The 6,088-nt window shown below is 34.1% G+C and overlaps 1 pseudogene; it reads right to left on the bottom strand.

Annotated features, from left to right (window-relative positions):
* Positions 1-551: 551 nt before the first annotated feature.
* Positions 552-2,367, bottom strand: LOC133852481 (cytochrome P450 71A1-like; annotated as a pseudogene).
* Between the last annotated feature and the right edge of the window lie 3,721 nt (positions 2,368-6,088).

Here is a 6,088-nt window from a genome sequence, read left to right as displayed (position 1 = left end):
ATATTGGTGCTGAATAAGATTGGATTCCTTATTTCTTGGCGTTTTATTTTAAATTACGGTTTATTCTAAAAGCTTAAATTGATAAAAAAAAAAAATAATGAATTTAATCATTTAATTAATATTTTTTAATTTCTTTTTGTTTTTGGTTTTTAGTTTTTGGTGGGAGTGCTTAGAATTGGATAGCAAGATTGAAAGAAACAAAATCTCAACAATATTGCCATTCTTAGCCAATTAAAATTGACCTTATACTTTTATATTATATCTATTTTGCATGTCATGCATTTTAGTAATTTATAAGTGTTCTACCTTTATTAATATGTAACCTTAGCACCTCTGAAATTTGAGGATTAACAAACCTACCCTTCACAAACTAGGAGAGTTACATTAATATCATTGTACAAAATTTATTGTGTACAATTTGTTTTCAGTAAGAGCACGAAAGTTTCCATGGAACACTAAGTTTCAATTATTATTAATTATTAAGGTTGAAGCCACCTTCCCTTACATTAATTTCAAACAAACACAACTACAAATTAATGCTAAAACACGAATCTCTTAACCTGTAGATCAAAGAGAGTGCAGTTTTGGTACAAGATAAAGTGGAATTTTCTTAGACACAATGATCCCATTAACTTCACTCATGTCCAAGTCTTTTGCTTGTACGCTAGCACTTGGCAATTTCCAGTCAAACCAACACAAGATGTTGGCAATCACATTTTCAACAGAAGCAACACCAAATGTCAATCCTGGACATCTCCTTCTCCCACCTCCAAATGCGATGAATTCAAACTCTTGCCTATTGAAATCAACCGTCTTGTCTTTAAATCTCTCTGGGAGAAACTCTTCTGGTCTCTCCCAAACAATAGGGTCCCTTTGGATTGCCCATATATTGACAAATACTCTTGTTTTTGGCGGAATATCATAACCTCCAAATTTCACACTTGCTGATGTTTCTCGAGGCGAGAGAGGAGCTGGTGGATGTAGTCTTAGAGTCTCTTTGATGACAAATTTCAAGTAATCCATTTGGTTGATGTCATTCACATCTATCTTTGATTTCTTTCCGACCACCCTTCTCACCTCTTCTTGTGCTCTCTTCATAATATTTGGATGTTTTATGAGCTCCACCATTAACCATTCCAACGTTGTTGAAGTAGTATCACTTCCTCCCACAAACATGTCCTGAAATTATGGAAACAAAAAACTTTAGACATGGGTTTGTGTGTGTGTGTGTGTGTGTTTCCTCCCACAAACATGTCGTGAAAATTATGGAACAACAAAACCTTAGACATTGGAAATTATGGAAACATTGAACTTTAGACATTGGGAAATTATGCAAACATAAAACTTTTTAGACATTGGTTTGTGTGTGTGTGTGTGTGTGTGTGTGTGTGTGTGTGAGAGAGAGAGAGAGAGAGAGAGAGAGAGAGCAGTAGGAATGCTTTGAAGTTGGCTTGAGCGAGCTCAACGTCGAGCATTCCTTTCTTTTGAAGTTTGAGGACAATATCGATTAAATCTTTCCTCTCATCATCATCATTCGTTTTAATTGTATTATGCTCTTTGACCACTTGATCAAACAAATCATCTAATGCTCTAAAAGTTGCATTCATACTCGGGATAAATCCCGTAAGAACATCAATCCATCCCAAAAAAGGGAAAAAATCTCCGAAGCAGAATGCTCCAAGGTGCTCCATTATCCTTCTTGATAGATGTCCAAATTTACTCTTACCTTCTACTTCTTCAAACTTTTGTCCAAGTACACATCTTGAGACTATGTCGTTTGAGGTTGCCATCAGCATCTCACTTAAATTAATAGGAGCCCCTTTCTTGCACAACTCACGTATCTTTTTTATCAATGCTTCAATTTCTTCTTCCCTTACATATTGGAAGGATTGCACCCTATTAGAGCTCAAAAGTTCTAGGACACAAATTTTCCTAGCTTGCCTCCAATACTCACCATAGGGTGAGAATGCTATATCGGTGCATCCATAGAATAAGGAATCGGCAGCAGTAGTTTTTGGCTTGTTTGAGAAAACGGCATCATGTGTCTTTAACATTTCTCTGGCCATATCTGCAGATGACACCACAAGGGTTGGCCTATGGCCCAAGTTTAATAACATTAGAGGGCCGTACTTTTTTGAAAGGGCATGAACAGAACGATGTGGGAGTGTGCCAAGTTGGTGAAGGTTGCCTATGATTGGTAGCTTCGGTGGGGATGGAGGTAAATTGGGTTTGCCACTACTTCCAATACGCTTGAAAACATAAAGAAAAGAGATGAGGAAAAGAAGAGAAAGAAAGGGATTAATGAAGGGTATTTTGTGTAGCTCTTGCCATATATATTGATTGTTGCAACAATGATAGTAGAGCCATTTCCTCTCAAGTGTTTAAAACAATGCAACTTACAACCCGTCCCTTCAGTTATATATATATATATAGAAGAGCTTTTCAAGTTTCAATACTTACGTTGTACTTAATTTTTAAAACATGCAACCAATGGAATAATCCGCGTCTATTAGTGCATAAAATCACGAGGGAATCTAGCTTGGCATCTTTTGCTTGTGCTTTTGGAAATGAAAGAAACTAGCAACTACGTACTGTTGCCTAGGTACTTCAGTTGATTAACATATTTATAAAGGATGAAAGAAATTGTTTAAGTATTGATTAAATAATAAAATTTATCTCTTCTTATTAGCTTAAGGTTTTAAGACAAATAATAATTTAACGTAGTATTAGAGTCAAATATCTTGAGTTTGATCATTGACTTCTTCATTTACCTTCCATTTCAATTAAATATTTCACGTGTTGAGCCTCATATAGCTATTAAAAGTTTGAGCCCACACGTGAGAAAGAATGTTAAAGTATTGATGAAATGATTAAATTTACATATTTATATTAGCTTAAACTTTTAAGACGTGATAATTTAACAAGGTATCAAAGTCAAAGATCCTCATTTCGAACATTAACTTCTTTATTTACCTTCCATTTCAATTATATATTTCATTTGTTGAGCCTCACCTAGTTATTAAAAGAGAGTTTGAGCCCACACGTGAGGTGAAATGTTAAAGTATTGATTAAATAATTAAATTTATTTATTCATGTAAGCTTAAACTTTTAGGAGAAATAATAATTTTTTTTTTTTTAAAAAAAAAAAATCCTCCTAACATTTAAGTAGTTTGGCACTATGCATGGGCAGAAGTACAAGCGACAAATACATGGTTCGACAAGTCCTTTATTGGAGTGACACCTCCAACCTTTACACTCAATCCAGCTAACTACATATATACAACCAAAGCTACAAATCCAAAGCAGTTACTTACAACCTTTCATGTACAAACAAAACTACACAATCAACTACAAATGCTACATACAACCAATTCTACAATTAAACTTCTATTCACAAAGAATCCTATACTATATATCTTCACATGTTGTCGCTAATTATTGTCCTTTAATTTCCCGCTTGTTGCCACCCAACAGCAGGTTTACAATTAATGGATAACAAAGTAACACAACAAAGACCTTTTCTTGTTGCCAATCCAACTGTTGCTTCTCCATGCACACAGCTACCGCTCACTGATGCACACAGCTATACCCTTTCAATGTTCTTCTCTCTACGGCTAATAACACTAGTACTGCTCCAACAACACATGGGTTTGAAGGGCATGTGCAACTCCATGCATCCACACGAAAGGAGGTTTGGCCTATAAGTCCGCAGCCAACATCTTGGCCATGCTGCACGCTGCTCTGGAGGGTTCTTTTTTTTTTTTTTTTTTTTTTTTTTTTTGAGTTTAAACTTTTGATACAAGTGGTAATTTAACCAAGTATATATATATATATATATATATATATATATATATATATATATATATATATATATATATATATATATATATATATATATATATATATATATATATATATATATATATATATATATATATATGAATCCTATGTCCATAATTTATTTCTCAATTTAATTGAATATTACACATTTTGGACCTTACTGGTTGATAGAAGGGATGATGTTAATTAATATAATGCCATTACTGATTAATTAAAAATCTTGTCATCACTGCCACCTAGCTACTGATCTCTTTGAATATGGGAAATTCTCTAGGATTAAACAAAAAACAACGAGGAACATTTGATATTTTTGTTGCTTAATAGACAAGTGGCAACGTTAAAGACAAATTAAAGGCGACGAGATCGTACGTTGTAATGCTCTGCGTGGTTGCACTAAGCCTTGGATTATCCCAAGAAACCATAATAAAGCCGCTATCTTATTCACAGGTGTGCCGGCCAAACATAAGATATTGTATAGATTTGACAATACTTGAAAGATTTTATGTTATATAAAACCAAAAACCAAAAACCTTGCCTTGCATTCACAGGTCGACAAATTTGTCCTAACGTTTATCTTCCAAGTAAATTCAATGAAGAATTAATAGACGCAGGCCGGACTAACCAACCAATCATTCTCTCTTGTGCAAATGCCAGCAGGACTTTTTTGTTTTCCACTTCAAATCAGGTTAAGCCTGCAGGGTCTAAAAAGTGCACAGAAAAGCCAATGACAATCCCCTGCATAAGTAATAATCCTAAAATTAAAGAACAATATATCCAACGAAATGAGTTCATCTCAGAGACCAAAAATAAATAATTAAGAAACATCCAAAGATAAAAAATAAACAACGACACAAAAGAGAAATGCTAGAGGTATTAAATTTTTTAGTAGGAGATGAGTACTGAGATGATGTGGAGCTTATTCATTGGTACTCGTAGCATTTCTTTTTATTAATTAATTGTTTTGATCATCTCCAATTAATAAGCTCAACATCAGTTAGTAAGGCTCTCTTTGTAAAAGTTTAAGTATATGTAACATTTCTCAACACAAAATATCGATCGGTGCTGCATAAGATTGGATTCCTTATTTCTTGGGGTTTTTCCTTTAAAATACAGTTTATTCTAAAGTTTATACTGATAGAAAATAAGGAATTTAATTATTAAATTAATATTTTTTTAATTTCATTTTGTTTTTGGTTTTTATTTTTTGGTGGGTGTGTTTAGAATTGGATGGCGAGATTGAAAGAAACAAAATCTCAACAATAATTCCATTCTTAGCCAATTAAAAATCTTATCAAAACCAACAAGGAATATTTGATATTTTAGTTATTTAATAGACAAAAAGCAACGGAAAAGACGAAGGCAACGAGATCATACATTGTAATGCTCTGCGTGGTTTATACACGGTACCTAACACAAATCGACTCTATTTAGTTGTATCTTGATGCTAGCTCCCTTTGAAAAATCCTAGCTTTATGATGGGCTACATTTTAAATGGGATAGATGAGACCGCAAACGAACCTTAGGCTTTGTAAGAGGTTTTTGGTAAGAGTGTAAAGTTGAGAACTTTAGGCTTAGGATGTAAAGAGGCTCCAACTTTAAGCTTTAAATAGTGTTAGGTGTGAAAAAAGATATTCCTTTCCGAGTCTTAGAAACTCTAGAGGCCCTATGAATCTAAAAATGAGATTTTTTGCAGTTAGCATATGATGAACAGTAACCAATCTATCATTGTCCGACACTGATCGATCGGTGGTCGAGTATTGAGTTGACTATACTCATCGATCAATCGATAGTTGTATCGGCCCTCACATGGTGATCTATCTGTATTGGCTAGAATGCCTAAAAATGATGTTTTAAGAGAGAGAGAGAGAGAGAGAGAGAGAGAGAGTAATCGAACCTTGTTGGCGTCAGGGTGAGGTGAGCAGCGGCGTGCTGGTAAAGTGAGCAACGTTGTCGATCGAGGATTAGAGAGAGAGGGAGAGTAGTGACTGTGAATGAAAATGAGTTGGTGTTCTAGGATTTTTTTTTAGTTACATTTCTTAGCGTTTTTAAACTACTGCCAATAATTACTCCACTCCAGTCTTAAAACTCGACTTTTTTTTAATAAACTTCACAAATTATTCTCAAATACCTTATGTTTTTCTACATATGATGAGAATTTAATGGTGTCTCAAGTAAGTGCCGTTAAAATAAACATATATGCTGGTGTTGCCATCACTGTGTTTGCCTTGCTAATTACACTTAACCTCGT

Source organism: Alnus glutinosa, chromosome 12 (genome assembly GCF_958979055.1).
Source record: "Alnus glutinosa chromosome 12, dhAlnGlut1.1, whole genome shotgun sequence".
Lineage (NCBI taxonomy): Eukaryota > Viridiplantae > Streptophyta > Magnoliopsida > Fagales > Betulaceae > Alnus > Alnus glutinosa.
Note: the sequence above shows the minus strand (reverse complement) of the source record. Positions and strands in the feature narration are given on the sequence as shown.